We start from the raw sequence: 18,063 nt of genomic DNA on the forward strand, positions 1-18,063 counted from the left end.
ATCTGATTGTGCTCTGTGGAAAAACAAAAGCCAAGTGGTTGTTAGATAATCATGATCTTAAATACAGGAAAATTCTGTGTATTTTGATATTTTCAGCATCTATTTGAGGTAAAGCTTGACTTACTTCATGACACATTTTAAAATGTTTAAATATGTTTAATGCAAACCAGATCATCTCCAAATCTTCCAAATGCTATTGGCTATTAGTCATGCACCAAAAAAAAAAAAAAATTTTTATTTATTCCAGCATGCTTTAAAACAGTACAGTTTTCCTCCCTTGTTTTTAGGTATTTATAATGCTCTCTGGAATGCAAGACTTTTATTTTAAAGTGGTATTTCTCTCAGAAAGTAATCAAGTTAAATTTGAAAGTAATTTGATCCTAAAGGTGTTATAACTTTTTTAAAGAAAAAATATGTATTTAACTATTGCAATCATTGTTTCTGCCTCTTTGTTTTGGGAAAAGAAAAGTACAATTTAATTATTAAGTCATGGAACAAAAAGAAAAGATTTTGATTCTTTCAAATTTTTTCGTCACAAAAATGCTCCAGGCTTCTTTACTTCCTCACTGTCCTCTTTCACAAAATTTGTTGCTCTAAGTTTGGTTCTTTATAGGAGAGGATCCTCTGCATTTTAACATAAGGCAGAATATTTTACAGGTTTCAAAAAACACAAAATTTATTCTTAATACAGAATTTAGATGATTTTTATTTTCAGTCTTATCTCTATAATTCACAAAGATGTTTCAAAACAGTCAAAATCCTACATTTTCTAAGTGCATTAAGAAGTCTGAGTCAACCACCATATCTTGGGTTTGAGTCTAGTCCTCAGAAGTTAAAATCCCTTCAACATTTTCTGTTGTTTAAACATAAGGCAGCTCAGCCATAAACTGCTGTAAATGATAGAACCTGAGAGATTTCTAACAAAGCTATTTTGTGTTTTGCGTTCGCTGACTGATTTGAAATGCAGGCTTTTCTGTTGATGGGATTACCCAGCAAAGGCTAGCTCCTCAAAGGAAGCTTCTTCAGCAGGAGAAGAGATTTGATGACAGATCAATAGATCTTCTGAGGGCTTGATCCATTTTGCTTTTGGAATGTAATGCAACAAAAGATACATAGAAGTAAATGAGATGGTTTGCCTGCAGCATAGCCTCCACTAAAAAGCCTGCCTTGCCCACCTTGATCCTCATTATAACAAGTCTCTGTCCACAATAACACAGAACCTTATATTTGTTCTATTCTGTGCTTACTACAATGTCTTACTGGTGCTACACATGTATGTCTACTTCTTCTACTGACTGGAGCTTATTGGAGAGAAGGGCTATGTCCTGTGTATATCTGTGGTCCTAGTGACCAGTATGATTCATGGTACAGTCAGCACTCTGTATCCATGAGGTCTGCTTTTGTGGATTCAACTGAACACAGATCCAAAATACTCAGGGCAAAAAATTTCATAAAGTTCCAAAAAGCAAACAAATTTGCTGTGCTCCAGCAACAATTTACATAGCATTTATGTTGTATTAGAAATTAAGTAATCAAGAGGTGATTTCAAGTATACAGGAGGATGTGTGTGGGTTATATGCAAACTACAAACAATTTTATTTAAGGGATTGAGCATATGGGGATTTGGGTAGCAATTCCCTGCAGGTATCGAGGGATGACTGTATGTAGTTAGAAGTCAGTAATTTTTTTTAAAGACAGAAGAATTAAATCAGTAATTGAATAGGAAAAAAGAAAGCCTCCATGTCCTGGGAGAAGAGAGAAGTTAAAGGAGGAAAGTTAATGACAAGACAATCAAAATAAGAAATATCAAAGACATAATGATATACAGATAATGCCAAGTGTTTACCATCATCCTACAGTAAAATGAGGGTCCTTATGAGGTAATTTGAATCTCAAATAGATACTTATGCATGCCTGAGACAGAGCTGGTCATGTCAAACACTAGGATACAAATAGATAGATTAAGAAATAAGAAGGCTGCGTCCAGCAAAGGTACATGTGAATTCACTCATGTATACATTCACTCAAAAAAACACTCTCGTGTACATATCATTCATCTCTTATGCAGGAATACTTATGTGTAGGAAGTTACAAAAAATAGAACTAAAACTTAATGTTAATCAAATCTGCAATATTCCGCTATTCATTGCTACAGCAAGACCAGCTGTTTCTTCTTGCCTGACATCTTGGCTTTCTCCTTGCAAGACATGTGGGATCAAGCAAAAGTCAGTAATTTTCTACCTGTTAAAAACCCCAGTTTCTCACTCTTATCAGCAACCATCAACTATGTCAAACTAGTGCTACGAATTCATGCCAGAACTTAGAGGTCATCTCGATACTTTTGGCTTTGTCTGACCTCCAAAGTTAATATAGACTCAAGTGTTCTCCCCTGGTTCTTCTTTTAAAAAATGAATTTTAGGGATTATTTATTTTCCACCCATGCAATCAAAGGCTGACTGTTTACCAGGCATTACACTAGGCACTGGAGATAGCAAGATAAATGCTGGGCTTCAGATTCCAGCAAAATCCCACCTCACAAAATACCCACTTACTCATAATATCACTCTTACTTGCTCAAACCTTCTATAGTGATCTTCTTCCTCTGCTTTTTAAAACTGTATATAACCCTCTATGAAGAGGATGTTGGTGATCTCACTGCCATACCTGTGGTGATGAGAGTTACTTATTGAAATAGGTTCATTTTTCCTTATGGCCAAAGCTATGTACAAAGTAGCTACACACTAACACATCAATTACCAACATAAAGGAACTTCCAAGTTCTAAACGTTTAAATAACAAACCTTCCATCTCCAAATCTCACTCATAAACCTTCTAAGATTAAATCATTTCAGTCTCCAGGACAGGGGTTATCTTTTGGTTACTTCCTTTGTTTTACTGTTCACCCCTTCCCACCCCCACCCCAATTATCTGCAGAAGGTTTCTTCCAGAATATCCTTTTCTGAGGGTTTCCTGTTTGCCTGTAAATAAACTAGAGCCCTGCTGCTAAGTCGGAGGCTTTCACTGGTTACCAAAGATTCATCCCACCCAACACCCAGACACGCTATTCACCCAACCACTGGCCGGAATGGATCCAGATTCCTGGCTGCCATCCCTGATTTCACCAAATATTTTGACCTCCGCTGCCCTAAACCCACAACACTCTGACACTGAACCCTGCTATTTCAACGCCTGAGAAAAACAGTACCTTTCACAGAGAGGGGGTTCGGGAGCAGGGGTGGAGAGGGAGGGGAGGATGTTGAGAGGGACGGATGCACAGTTCTGTGGCCAAGTCTGTTAATGACACCCAGCAGGTGTCTCTCCAGCGCTGTTCCAGAGAACTCGGACTTGGATCCCTGAGAGTCGGTAAGTATTGCTGCATGGGCCGTCCACCTTGAGACTCACAATCATAGACAAACACTCTTAGAAGTTATGTTGTTGACAAACTGTTTCGTCTTAAAAGTGATCCCCATACTTACTCCTTCGTGAAACATGATTGTGTGTGAGAGAGAGAAAAAGAGAAAGACAGAGACAGAGAGACAGAGACAGAGAGAGAGAGACACAGAGAGAACATGACAGTAACACTCCCAAGGACCCAGTGCTCTAAGGGATACGGGTGAAAACACTGTGCCAGGCCAGACTTTTACGAGTTCCTTAATTCAGTTTCTACAATGTTCATACTATTTCTACTCTAAATCTAATCTTTACATCTTTGCCTCTCTCCTCAGACACCGCCATGCCTCTCACTCTTAGGCTTGCCTCCTAATGCTGTCCCCTTTGATGACAGTACTATACCCTCTGTCCTGGATTTCCTCCCACCCCTCTGCCGACCTCCTCAGTCTTCACTGCCCAGGCTGAAGCCCCTGTTTCCATCATAAGCCTTTGTTTTCCCTTCATATCCACACAGGCAACTACTTTCTCAACACTTCCAAGAAGCATCTTGGATCAAATGAAAATCTAAAAATAAACTCATGTTTTCTTCCCCCAAATATTCAGTGATCCTGATTACTGGAAACTGGAAACTAGTCACCCAGCCACAAAGCTGAGAGTCATCTAAACATCCCTCCCTACTTTGCGTCAGCATTTGATGCATCACTAAGTCTCCAGTTCACTTACTTCCCTCCATTTCCACGGCCATAACCCTTGTCCAAACTACCTCCTCTCTCAATTTGCCTCCTTTGATACTGGGCTTAGTCTCCTCATAGCCATCCATGGCTCTCTCTAATATAAGTCCTACAGGGCACACAGTGTCATTTCTTAAAGATGTGGACCAGAGCATGTACTCTATGTCACTCTACTTATGACTCTGTAACAGCTAACCGCCATTCTTAGAATAACACCCTAGACCTTGGGTGCCTACGATGTCCGCATGGCTCACCTTCCTCCGCCTCCCATCTCAGGTCTTGCTTCTGCTTGCTGAACACACTGGTCTTGGTGGCTTTCATTCACTTCCACAAACATTTCACATTCCTCTTTCATAGATGCTGTGCCCTGTGTCTAGAACATTCCCCATGCTTCTCAGCTTCCACAGTACCCACTACCTCATTTCAGCTCCAATCTCTCTACCTTGGGGAGGCCTTCCTTACCCTCCACATCCATGCAGAATCCCCCTGGTAATATAACCCCACTGTACAAATTCCCTTCCCCTCACAGCACGTGTCACAACTGTGCATGAACACGTAAGGCTTGACTCCCACATTCGAAGGAAAGCTACATAAGCCCAAGGATAATGTCTGTTTTGTCATCATCATAACCAGAGCACAACCTGAAATAAAGCAGATGCTTAATAAATGTCTGATGGCATAATAATGAATGACTGGAGCTTATTATATAAAAATTCCTGATATCCCAGCTCCTCATTCAGTCTCACCTTTCCTCTGTTTCTCTCCTTTCTGCAACAGGAGCTGCAGACTACCAGGAGCTGAAGTGGTGGGTGACAGTTCCAGTGGGTGTCTGATTTGGAAGTGGTAAAGGTCAACATACTTGGTGGCATCAGTGATGACAGCCAGGAACTGGGCTCTGTGCTGGATGGCAGTTCAGGGCAGAGTGTGTCTGGTCTCAGGGAATAGTTTTCTTTCCTTTATACCAGGTATTAAATGCAGCATCAGCAGCAACCTGGCTCTTTCTGTAACTTACCTGTTTATTTCTCCCTCTTCAGTCCTTTATTCTTTCCTATCTAAACTTCACACTCCTTTCTCCCCCAGTCACTTCCCTGAATCCCTTCACAACCCTCTCTCTACTTGTCCAGCAAAATATCTTGGAGGTACGCTGACTTCTTTTCTCATCTTTTGCTTGGTTTTTGAATCCCTGTAATCTGGCTTTTGTTCTCACTTAGATCACTCTCACTAAGCCCAAAAACGATCTTCTTAGAGCCAAGAATCTCATCTATAGGTAAAGCAAGAGCTCAGTTTTACTGGGCCCTTAGTAACGGTCAGGTGCCCTGCAACTCACTCTACATGTATAATGTCACAGGCACAGGCATTATTAGCAGCAACAGCATCACCCCCATTTGAACGATGAGAAAGCTGGGCCTTAAGTCCCAACCAGGAAGCACAGGTGCCAAGGTTCAGACAAAGTTGGAATGGCTCCCAAGCCCTCATCTGTCATCTCCTGGTGTCAATGGCCCTATGCTGAGGTCTCTTCACAAAGCTCTACTGAGTCTAGACCACCTCCTGAAGCAGCTCAGGTCCTTAAAAACCAACATGGGGCCAAGATGAAGTCACTCCATTGCTGCCAGTCCTTCTTGTGACTAAAAATCCTGGCACTAAGACCACAAACAAACACAGGAAAGCTATCAAAAATGGAGGGAAGGCTGACTGGCCAGGAAGCTGACAACGTGAGGAGTGGTGAAGCTCCCCGGGTTTTCTTTCCCCCTTCATCCCTGATGAGGTGCTGGAGAAGCCTGGACCTGGAACCACCAGAAGATAAGGTTGTAAATAAAGCCTCTCTCCACCTGTAGCCCAGGGACAGAGAAAGGGACGTCTGGCAGAAAAACCTTTTTCTTAATACTGGCTCTACTCCAGCCAAGACCAAAAGAAAACTGACCCCTTGTGGAATCAGTGTGGCCACGTGCAGAACTGGACCTGCAGCCTGACCTGGCAGTGCTGAGGTAAAGGTGGTGAGTGGGAGGAGTGCTACTCGGCAATCCGCCTCCCCCAACCTTCACCCCGTGGGACTATGGGGCCAGCAGGTGCTTCCTCACCCCCTCCCCCAGCAGCGACGAGGCAGACTGAGGTGTCTCAGAGTGGTGATACTGAGCCCTGTAATACAACTAGGACATGGGCAAAGACATAGATGTTTTTATCAAAGAGAATACACAGAAGAGAAACACAGGAAATGATGGTCATTTGCCATTAGGAAACTGCAAATTAAAATCACAATGAGATATTACTCTATACCTATCTATTAGAACAGTGAAAACTTTTTAAAATGGTGACAATACCAAGGATGTGGCAAAATTAGATACCTCATATATTGCTTCTGAGAATGTTAAAATGGTACAGCCATTATGGAAAATAGTTTGGCAGCTTCTTAGAAATACATTCTAAATATACATTTAATATACAACACAGCAGATGCAATGCTGGTCACTTATCACAAAGATATGAAAATGTATCCACACACAGAAGTTAATACATATGAATATTCATAACAGTTTGATTTGTAATAGCTAAAACTTCAACACAACCCAAATGTCCCTCAATGTATGGAACAAATTTTGGTGCATTCATACCACGGAATACTACTACTCAACAATGGAAAGAAGTGAACTTTTGATACACTCAACAATTGGATGGATCTCAAGGGAATTAATTCTACTGAGTGAAAAAAAGCCAATATCAAAATATTACATAGTATATGACTCCATTTTTTAACACTCTCAAAAATGACAAGAATTACAGAGATGGAAAACACATTCGTGACTGCAAGGGGTCAGGAAAAGAAAAAGGGAAAGGGTGTGAGAGATTTTGCAGAGGAAGGACAATTCTATATCTTGATTGTAGTGATGGTTACACAAATCAACATGTAATAAAACTGCACAGATACATACAGGCATACATGCACGCACACATACACGGGTGCCTGGGAAACTGGCAAAATCACAAAAAGCTCTATGGATCATACCAATGTCAATTTCCAGATTTTAACACTGTACTACACTTTTGTAAGTGTTATCATTCAGGAAAACTAGGTGAAGGCTACCTAGGATCTCAGTGTACTAATTATGCTATAATTATTTCAAAATAAAAACTTAAAAGAAAAGAAATCAATGTGACCAATTGATCATCTGTTCCTTTATGTCCCCAGTGTCCATCCTCTGAATATCCAACCTTGGTTTATGGCCATTCGGTCCAAACACCCAAGGAAGAAGTCTTCTTCCAGTCTCTCCCCTCCACATCCAGTTAGGCAACACTTCCTATCTAGGTCAGCCCTGAAAAAAAGTCTCAGAAGCAGATTTCTCCCTCTCCAATCTCACTGCCACTCCAGAATGCTATGGCCACATCCATCTCTGTCAGTCTCAACCCCTACCCAAATCCCATTCCAATTCCCCTATATATTACCCTCCTCCAACTCAGAATTCCTCACCCCAAATACATTTTATAAGAACAGCCCCAAATGTTGCCTCACCATGAAGATTACCCCAGGTCCCCCAAGATCAAGAAATCGTGGCCTCTTCAGCAACTATCCTGTTCTTTCCATAGAACTCTAGCCTAGCACTTACCACATTAGGCTGTAATTATTTAGTTGTGTCCCAGGGAAATACAAACGTTCCCAGAAAACTCCTAAGGACTGAACCTGATTGCCAATCTACACAAGGCCAGGCCAAGAAAGTGCAGAAGCTGGTACTGAAAAGACTTCCTGACCTGTGACCTCCCAGCCTGATCACACATGCATCCATGGATATGCAAACTCCCTCACACTCAGAGGGGAGACACAGCGGCAGATGATGACCCTTCCCAGGAGCTACCCATCCTCAAGCTTCAATCAGCTCAAGTTGCACCACTGGTAGCCACATTTAAGTCTTTATTAAGTAGTTATTTATTTTAGCTTTTCCTCTATTATTTTCTATTAAATCTTCCAAAGCCAAAGGTTACTTCCCAAGAAAAATGAACAAATTAATTTTCTATCAGACGACTAAAGAATGAGTGAACTATGCTGGCATATACATTCACATGCAGATTTGGAAAAAGTCATAGGTTTATTAAAATGAAGTGAAATATATTATTGTTTCTCATGCAATTCATTCATTCTTCCATTTGCATTCATACTGGATTACCTAAAGTGAATTACATTTGGGATAAAGTAGTAACAAACTGATTTAAAAAATCCTTTATGAAATTTCCAACTCAGTTAAGAATTAGACAAGTCACAAAAGACTACTTTACATGGAAATGGTAATAAAAGCTTGAAGGGAAATGAGGTAGGGAGGTGGGACGGATGGTGATGCATGGGGCTGTCATCATTGTTCTTACTGGGTGATCACTACAAGGGATCCAGGGAGATCTTACTGACAAGAAGGCATTTGAGCCAAGACCTGAAGGAAGGAGGGAGACCACCACGTATGTGTCCAGGGAGGATTCAATGCGAGGGAAGAGCTTATGTCAGCCCCTGGGGCAGAATATTCTCAAGAAAGTAAGGGACAAGCCACAGAATGAGAGACTATTTTTTCCAAATCATATTTCTGAAAAGAGCCTTTTATCTAGAATACATAATTGCTAATACATACTGCTCCAAAGAAGATATACAAATGGCCAACAAGCGTATGAAAAAGCTCAATATCAGGGAAGCGCAATCCAAAACCACAAGGAGATGCCACTTCAGAACCATGAGGATGACTATCATCAAAAAGACAGACGATGACAGGTGTTGGCTATAATGTAGAGATAAATCGGAACCCTCATATTCTGCTAGTGGAACTATGTAAAACGGTGCAGCCACTTTGGAAGCAGTCTGGAGTTTCTAAAAAGTCCAACCATAGAGTTTCCTTATAACGCAGCCATGACAATCTCAGGTATGCAGCTGTAAGAAATAAAACCTAGATCCCCAAAAAACTGGTATACAAATGTTCACAGCAAAATTATTCCTAATAGAAAAAAAAAACCAAACTGTGTGGACACCAGTTCATGTATCCTGTCTCCATCCTGAGGCGCAGCCCCGCCCCCAGACCACAGGAGCCAATCCCCGCGCTCGCTGCCAGGACAGGCCCCGCCCCAGAGCCCTCCTCGGCCGCGCCCCTCCCTCGCCTACCGGCCCGCGCATTGGCAGTTGGCAGTTGGTCTGAGCGGTCGTCGGTTTGGATGCTCCGCGGCTCCCGCGAGGCGGCGGCGGCTGCTGCTGCGGTGGCGGCGGCGGCAGCGTGGTCCCTCTGGGAGGAGCGGCGTGGGCCGAGCGGCGGCCGCGGAGCGTTGAGCCCAGCGCGGCGGCGGCGGCGGCGGCGGCGGGCGCGGGCCCCGAGCTGGTCCGCCGGGAGGTCTTAGACGTGGAGCCGCGCTCCAGCAGCCTCATCCGCGAGGGCTCCTACCGCGTGGTGTGGTGAGTGTCCGCGGCCCGCGTGCCGGCGGCCCCCTTCCGGCCTCCCGCTCCGCCTCGTTGGCTGCGGCAGTGGCGTCGTGTCCGAATCGCGACCCTACCCTGGCCGGACCGCAGCCGTTCTGCCCTCCGTCCGCGCGCCGGGTGTCTCGGGCGGGGCCGGACCGCTGGGGCCGGGGCGTTACGCGCGGCGCTTCCCGGGCGGCCCTCGCTGGCGCACCGAGTGGGGGAGCGGCGCGGGGGTCGGAGGCCGGGACCCGGGACCCCCGGGACGGGAACGGCCCCCAGCCCCAGGGTGCTTGACTAGAGGCCTTCCCTTGACGTCCCCATAGTGAAGCCGCGAAGTACTTCAGATGCTTGAGGAGGCGGCTGCGGTCTGGAAAGCGGTTCTCAGCGGCGCGTGTGCACAATCCCGAAGTCATCGTCTTGTTTTCCCCCCTCCCCTGCCTTTTCCGCGGACGGCTTTCGTGGTGCCAGTGGTGCTCCCCTGCGCAGGCTCTCTAAAAGGCATGAAGAAGCACCAGTGTGGGTGTGGAATGTCTCCATCTTCAAGTGTTTAAATGGATTTGGGCATGGTACTCTTCGCGTTTCAGGAAGGGTAAGTCAGCATCGCTGTTGTGATTTATTTAAGGAGTCTTTTGGAGTTGGGCCTAATTTGACTTTTCCCCTCTTTTACCGGGCGTGAGCTGTCCTACTAGCATAAAGGCTTCCAGAGGTTTTAGCATAATGACTGTGGACTTTTCCTGTTAAAGCTTTAGTGGTCTGTGTGTATGCCGCCCTAATGGAGTTCTTGCAGAACCACATGCAGGCGCCCTTCTCTGGCTCCACATCCCTCAGAAGTGTTAGTGGGATGGGGTTGATGGTGGTTTTGCTTTTGTTCTTGTTTTTGTTTTTTGTTGTTAGAACAAACTACCTGTGATATTTTGTGCTTATGCAGACTTGTGGAGGTGTAGGCTTCCTTACCCCTGAACCTTCATGTGTGTCTTTTGTGTTGTATGAAGGAAGCAGACTATTTATGATCACTTCATGTCAGGTATTGTGCTATGTACCTTATCTCATGTTACCTGAACAGCCACCTGCAGAGAGGGAAGGGCAGTGCTAGCTCTATTTCAGATGACAAAGTGTTTTGAGGTGAAGCCAGTTCTGAAGGTCGCACAGCTAAAGAATCAGACTTGAGATTGTAGACTGAGACCCTGGTTCAGTTGCCAGAGCTCTTTTCATTACTCCCTATTTTCCTTAATTAGTGTTATTAATAATTTTGAAATTTTAGCATATTTTACCCTTACAAGCAAATTTATTTCAGAAACATTCAAATTTGAACGGTAATAATTTTAGAAATACATAGAGGGAATATTTTACCACGTATGCTAGCTAGGTACAAAGACTAGTTAAAATTCTTTAAAAAAAAATACTTGAATATTTGCATTGTCTTCAGGAGCAGAGTACTTCACAGTACACAGCTGTGAAGATTCACGTGAACTCAGTAGGCTAGGAGCCATAAGAGGAATTAAATTAGGCCAGGCCTAAAAGAAATAAGGTCCTAGAAGGTAACAGAAAGACAGTAATGCCAACAACATCACTTATCTGGAGTAAGTCTGATTGCTGTGCACCTGCTGGTATGTGTGCTAGTCACCGGTCTCGTTGTGAGAGGCTCGGAATTGCCCATCACATCCTTGGGCCCTTAGAAAAAATTAACTGCTTAAATGTGTACTGAAAAAGTCTAGTTCTATGACATCTCAGTCAAAAAAAATTTTTTTTTAATCTGATGAGAATTTGTCCTAGCCTGAAGATGATTTAGATCTGGTAACTTTATATCTCGGCTGTGGACTTAAGTGACTTAAGTCTCTATTAGGTGAAATGTCAAGTCCACTTACTAAATATATATTTTCCTTTCTTAAGAAAGATCCAAGTACAAATAATATTGGAGTTAGAATCCTGGGACCAGACTATAACTTTTTACCTTCAGGTTGATGATATTTCATATAAGAGTTTAATTTCCATTGTGCATTATTAGTATTTAGTAAATGTTGGTTAACAATGCTGGGTTTTTGAAGGATTTCTTGATTGAAATATTAATAATATTTGAAGAACTGATATTTTAAAAAGCTTAGTGTTTCCAGAAGGACTTAAAATTTTAAGGAAGAATTTTTTTTTTTTAATTTTCTGAATCTGTTCATTAGGAATTTTGCCTTTTCCATGAAGAGTCCTTTCCTAAACATTACGTAGGGGATATAAAGAATGTAGTTTGAATTGAGCCTTTCTGAGTGGTGTGATTTTGATAGAAAGATAATAGGTGCAAGTGACAATCTAAACTATGGAATCCAATCCTAGAAAAGGACTTAGGTGGCAAATTGTGGAGGACTCTGTAGGCAGAATGGAGTTAGATTTTATGTTTGTGCAGTGGAGAAGCATCAGAGTTTTTGAAAAGAGGCAGGCACATGATCAGTTTTGAAATTTTGGGAGAATCTAGATCGATACTGGTGGAAATGACAGGAGAAAACTAAGGTAGGGAATCAGCTAGGCCAGTGACCTTCTAAAGGTGAAGTGAGGTAGCGGTGTGGAGGATGGAGATGTTAGAGTCAATAATGGGCTCTTGTCAGAGGTGTGGTGGACTTTTCATCATGGTAGGTATGGGATGCAAAGGATGATGAGGTCTTACAGGGTATTGGTTTTGCTTATGTTTTCCTTTGCTGTGCAAAAGCTTGTAAGTTTAATTAGATCCCATTTGTTTGTTTTTGCTTTTATTTCTATTTCTTGAATAGGCTGCACTAGGAGAACATTGCCGAGATATATGTGAGATAATGTTTTGCCTATGTTTTCTTCAAGGAGGTTTATTGTGTCTTGTCTTATGTTTAAGTCTTTAATCGACTTTGAGTTTAGTTTTGTACATGATGTGAGGGAGTATTCTTGTTTTATTGATTTACATTGCTGCTGTTCAGTTTTCCCAAAACCACTTGCTGAAGAGACTGTCTTTATTCCATTGTATGTTCTTGCCTCCTTTGTCAAAGATTAATTGACCAAAAGTTTGTGGGTTCATTTCTGCGCTCTCTATTCTGTTCCATTGGTCTGTAGGTCTGTTTTTGTACCAGTGCCATGCTGTTTTGATGACTGTAGCTCTGTAATATTTCTGAAGTCTGGGAGGGTTATTTCTCCAGCCTTGTTCTTTTTCTTCAGGAGCGCTGTGGCAATTCTGGGTCTTTTGTGATTCCATATAAATGTTATTATTATTATTTGTTCTAGTTCTGTGAAATATGCCCTGGGTAATTTAATAGAGGTTACATTAAATCTCTATGTTGCCTTGGGCAGAATGACCATTTTAACAATATTGATTCTTCCAATACAAGAGCATGGGATATCTTTCCATTTTGTTAAGTCTTCTTTAATTTCCTTAGTCAATGTTTTCTAGTTCTCAGTGTATAAGTCTTTCACCTCCTTGGTTAGATTTATTTCTAGGTATTTTATTACTTTGGGTGCCGTTTAAAAAGGGACTGTTTCTTTACTTTCTTTTCCTATTGATTCATTGTTAGTGTAATATAAGTGCAACTGATTTTTGTACATTAATCTTGCATCCTGCTACCTTGCTGAGTTCTTTGATTAGTTCTAGTAGTTTCTGTATGGAACTTTTAGGTTTTTCTATCTATAGTATCATGCCATCTGCATATAGTGACAATTTTACCTCTTGTTTTCCAATTTGGATCCCTTTTATTTCTTTCTTCCTTGCCTGATTACTGTGGCTAGGACTTTCAAGACTATGTTGAATAGGAGTGATGAGAGTGGACAACTTTGATGGCCCCAGATTTTAGTGGGAAAGTTTTTAGTTTTTCACCTTTGAGTACTAAGCTGGCTATAGGTTTGTCATAAATAGTTTTTATTATGTTGATATATGTTCCCTGTATACCCACTGTGGTGAGAGTTTTTATCACAAATGGGTGTTGAATTTTATCAAATGCTTATCCTGCATTGATTGAGATGCTCATGTGTTTTTTGTCCTTTCTCTCTTGATGTGGTGTATTATATTTACTGATTTGCTTATGTTGACCCATCCTTGTGTTCCTGGGATGAGTCCAACTTGATCATGGTTTGTGAACTTTTTTATGTGCTGCTGGATTCTGTTTGCTAATATTTTGTTGAGGATTTTTGCATCTACTTTAATCAGTGATACTGGCCTATAATTCTCTTTTTTGGTAGTGTCTTTGCTTGGTTTTGGTATCAGGGTGATGGTGGCTTCATAGAATGAGTTTGGGAGTACTCCCTCTTTTTCAGTCTTCTGGAAGGGTTTGAGTAGGACTAGTATGAGTTCTTCATTGTATGGTTGGTAGAATTCCCCAGTGAAGCCATCTGGTCTTGGACTTTTATCTGTAAGGAGGTTTTTTATTGCTAATTAAATTTCATGTCTGGTGATCGGTTTGTTCAAGAGGTCAGTTTCTTCTTGATTCAGTCTTGGTGGACTGTATATTTCCAGAAACTTGTCCGTTTCTTCTCAGTTTTTCACTTGGTTTCTATGTAGTTGTTCCTAGTATCCTCGTATGATATTTTGTATTTCTGTGATATTGGTGGTCCTGGATTTTTGTTTGTAGGAAGTTCCAAAATTTACTGATTCTTACTAGTTATCAGTCTGCTTTGGAGCTCTCTGGGCTTCCTGTAACTGGGTGTCTGTTTCCTTTTCCAGGTTAGGAAAAGTTTGAGACCTCGTTTCTTTAAATATGTTTTCTGCCCCCTTTCCTCTTCTTCTGGAGCTCCTATAATGAGAACATTATTGTGCTTGATCTTGTGCCATTAATCCTCTTAGCTGCCTTCACTTTTTTTCCCTTCCTTTCCCTTTTTGCTTCTATCTTTGAGGGAGTTCCTCATACCTGTCCTCGAGTTCACTGATTCTTTCTCGTGCTTCATCTATTGTATTTTTAAGTTCAATTATTGTGTTCTTTAGTTCTGTGACTTCTGTTAGGAACTTTCTTATATTTTCTAACTCTTTGTTGAAGTTCTCACTGTCTTCATCCATTATTCTTCTGAGTTCAGTGGGCTTTATACGAGTGTACTTTGAATTCTTCATCAGGCTAATTACTTTTCTTCATTTCATTGTGTTTTTTTTTCTCGTGTTTTATCTTGTTCTTTCATTTGGAACATTGTCCACAGTCTTCTGTTTTTTCATTTCACTTGACTCTGTTTGTTGGTTTCTATGCATTAAGTAAAACAGCCACCTCTCCCAGTCTTGAAGAGTTGTGTGGGAGATGAACTTTGTCAGTTAGCCCTGCCTACTCTTGCTTGTCAATGAAACTGTGATTATCCAAGCAGCTAATTTTATTTTGACAGCTCCCAGCAGTTGAGGGTGTGCCAAGACCAGTCAGTATCTCAAAGGGGAGGATCTCAACACCAAGGTTCAGACTGATTGGAATCCATACCCCCCAGTAACAGCTTTTGAAGAATACAAATATCTTGAGGCTTGGGACTGCAAATGTAGGCCCTGCTGGCCCCTAGAGCTAGGAAGTCTGGAGGTGTCCCCTGGAGAACAGTCACAAAGAACAGGGCTTCAGATAAGTATACAAGCTCCTTTCTGGGAAATGTCAGTGAGCTGTGGCAAGGCAGGCTGAGAGTGTAATGATGGCACCCCCAGCCTACCTTCCCTGAGAGCACCTCAGTAGCCTCCTGATGTGTGCCAAACCTGAAGCCTGCCTCCAAGTCCAAAGCTCTTGGACTAGAAAAGGAGGCCTTTTTTCGCATAAAGGCTGGGGGTGTGTCTCAGTCTAATGTGCAGGGCCCTGAAAGTGGTAGCCTGCCAGGAAGTGTGTCTCCAACTGTTACAGACCCATGGGACCGAGACATGCAGTCGGTCCTGGCCTCCAGAGCCAGGTGATCAAGGAGCATGCCCTGAGTGGAAGCCACAAAACCTGGGTCACCAGTGTGTAGACATTCCCTGCTTGGAGATACGCTCACTCTGCAGCCTATCAGAGGGAGAGCGCAAATATGGCTGGAGTGAGGCAGTGGGAGGGTGCAAAGATGACACCTTCTGAATAAAGAGGAGCAGAAGAAATGGGAAAAGATGAAGTAAGAAATATGGCAAGACAGAGGGAGAGCAGGGAAGATGGCACCAGCTGGCTGGAGCATAAAGCTGGCACCCAAAAGGAAGGGGAAAAAAAGATGGTACCTGCCAGTTTTATTAAGGCAGAGGGAGAGCAGGAGGATGGCACCCACCACCAGCCTCAGTCCCTGAGGAGTATCCCAGCAGCCCCTGCCCCTCAGACCAATGCTTTAAATTTTGGAAGTAAGTCTCTTTCACATAAAGTGTGGGTGCTTTTCCAAGCGCCACTTCTGCACTTGGCCCTGGACCAAAAGCACAGGCACTTTAAGAGGGGTTCCTGAATTCACCACATCCCAGTGGGTCTCACAGCCATGTGTCCTGAGGGTCTTGCAAGTCAGATGCTTTGGGGGTTTCTCTCTCAGTTGTCAGTCCTTCAAAGTTTGAGTCCCCAGTGCGGGGGTACAAACCGTAGTCCCACCTCAGGTAGAAGTTCCATGTTCTGAGCTTCCCTCCTGAGTGTGTTGTGCACACCAGGGGTGGGGTTTCTGGTGAAACTGTGTCTCAGCCTTTCCCACCTGCTTTGATATGGTTTCCCTCTGGTTTGCCTGATGTGAAGGGGTTGCTCCTACCATTTCTCAGGCTTTTCCAGAGGAAATTGTTCCACGTGTAACTGTAGATTTCGTGTGTTTGTGGGAGGAGGTGAATTCAGGATGATTCCATGGCGCCACCTTGAATTCAAACCTATTGTATATGTTTTAAATTTTGGTTTTCAATTGCTCAGGTCACTGCTAGTATATGGAAGTATGATTAATGCTGTTTATTCATGTTTATGTATGGATCTTATATTCTGGGATTTTTCTAAAGCTATTTATTATAATTATCAGTTTTCCTACAGATTCCTTGCAGTTTTCTCCATAGACAATGATGTCATCTGTAAATAATGACGATTATATTTATTCTTTTCTAGTCGGTGTGCCTTCATTTCCTTTCTTGCTGCACTGCACTGACTAGAACCTGTAGTGCTAAGTTGCAAACTGACAGAAAAGAGCAGACATTCTAACGTTGTTTTCAAACCAAGAAAAGCGTTCATTCTTTCACCATTATGATGTGGGATGTGGGTGTTTTGCGGATGTTCTTTGTTAGGTTGAGGTAGTGCCCTTCTACTCCTAGTTTCTGAGCATTTTTTATATGAATGGGTGTTGAATTTTGTTTAATGCTTTTTCTGTATTAATTGATGTGACTGCATGGGTTCTCTTCTTTAGACTCTTCATAGGGTAGGTTACAGTGTTGATTTTTGACTATTGAACCAGGCTTGCATTCCTGGAATAAATTCCCCTTGGTGATCGTCTATTCATGTGGATGCTTATGGCAGGTATTCTTGTGAATTTCTTGCTGTAGGCTAAATTATGGTTCCCCAAAGGGGTCCATGTCTAATCACTTCTATGACAACGAGTGAGTGTTACCTTGTATGGCAAAAGGGAGTTTGCAGAAGTAACTAAGTTAAAAATCTTGAGATGAGTTTATCACAAATTTTCTGGGTTTACTTAATATAAAAGGAGGTACACAGGAACTGAGTCAGAGAGACCATGAGATGATAGAAGCAGAGACTAATGTGATGCACTTTGAAGATGGAAGAAGGGGCCAACTGCAAGGATGACAGGCATCCTCTGGAAGCCAGAAAGGGAAAGGGAACAGATTCTCCTGTGAGGCCTCAAAAGCAATCAGCCCTGCTGACACCTTGACTGACATCAGACTGCTGACCTGCAAAAGATTACTATAATAAATTTGAGATATTTTAAGCTAGTAAATAGTAATTTGTAATTTAATGATACAGTTTGTAATTTGTAATACTTTACAATAATTTGTCATAACAGCCAGAGAAAATGAACACACTTATATTTTGTTGAGAATTTGGGTGTGTATCCTGGGGATATTTGTCAGAAATTTTCTTTTTTGAGCTGTCATTGTCAGTTTTTGGTGTTACGTTATGCTGGCCTCATAAAATAAGTTGGTACATAATCACTTTGCTTCTACTTGCTGGAACAGGTTTTGTGGCATTCATATTATTCTTTATAAATGTTTGTGGTTTTCAAGGAATTTACCCACTTCATGTTTCTTCTCCCTGCGTTTCTTTGTGTGTGTGTGTGTGTGTGTGTGTTTGTATAATTTTTTTGAAGTGTAGTCAGTTTACAATGTTGTGTCAATTTCTGGTGTGCAGTGTAATGCTTTAGTCATAAATGAACATACATATATTTGCTTTCATATTCTATTTCATTAAAGGTTACTGCAAGATGTTGAATATAGTTCCCTGTGCTTTACAGTATAAACCTGTTGTTTATCTATTTTATATATTGTAGTTAGTATCTGCAAATCTCAAACTCTCAATTTACCCGTTCCCACTTCCTTCCCCTCTGATAACGATAGTTTGTTCGCTCTGTCTGTGAGTCTGTTTCTGTTTTGCAGATAAGTCCATTTGCGTCTTCTCCTTTAGATTCCATATTTAAGTGATAACATATGGT

The 18,063-nt window shown here is 41.9% G+C and overlaps 1 long non-coding RNA gene and 1 pseudogene across 1 annotated transcript; one reads left to right on the forward strand and one right to left on the reverse strand.

The window, feature by feature from the left end:
* The window catches only part of LOC116667318, a 434,058-nt pseudogene that overhangs the window by 221,073 nt on the left and 194,922 nt on the right, over positions 1–18,063 (reverse strand).
* LOC116667333 lies at positions 12,125–17,667 on the forward strand. Its single transcript, XR_004324233.1, has 4 exons — positions 12,125–12,135; positions 12,643–12,646; positions 16,017–16,027; positions 17,112–17,667. It is a non-coding gene; the product is annotated as an uncharacterized LOC116667333 (long non-coding RNA).

Source organism: Camelus ferus, chromosome 11, assembly GCF_009834535.1.
Source record: "Camelus ferus isolate YT-003-E chromosome 11, BCGSAC_Cfer_1.0, whole genome shotgun sequence".
Lineage (NCBI taxonomy): Eukaryota > Metazoa > Chordata > Mammalia > Artiodactyla > Camelidae > Camelus > Camelus ferus.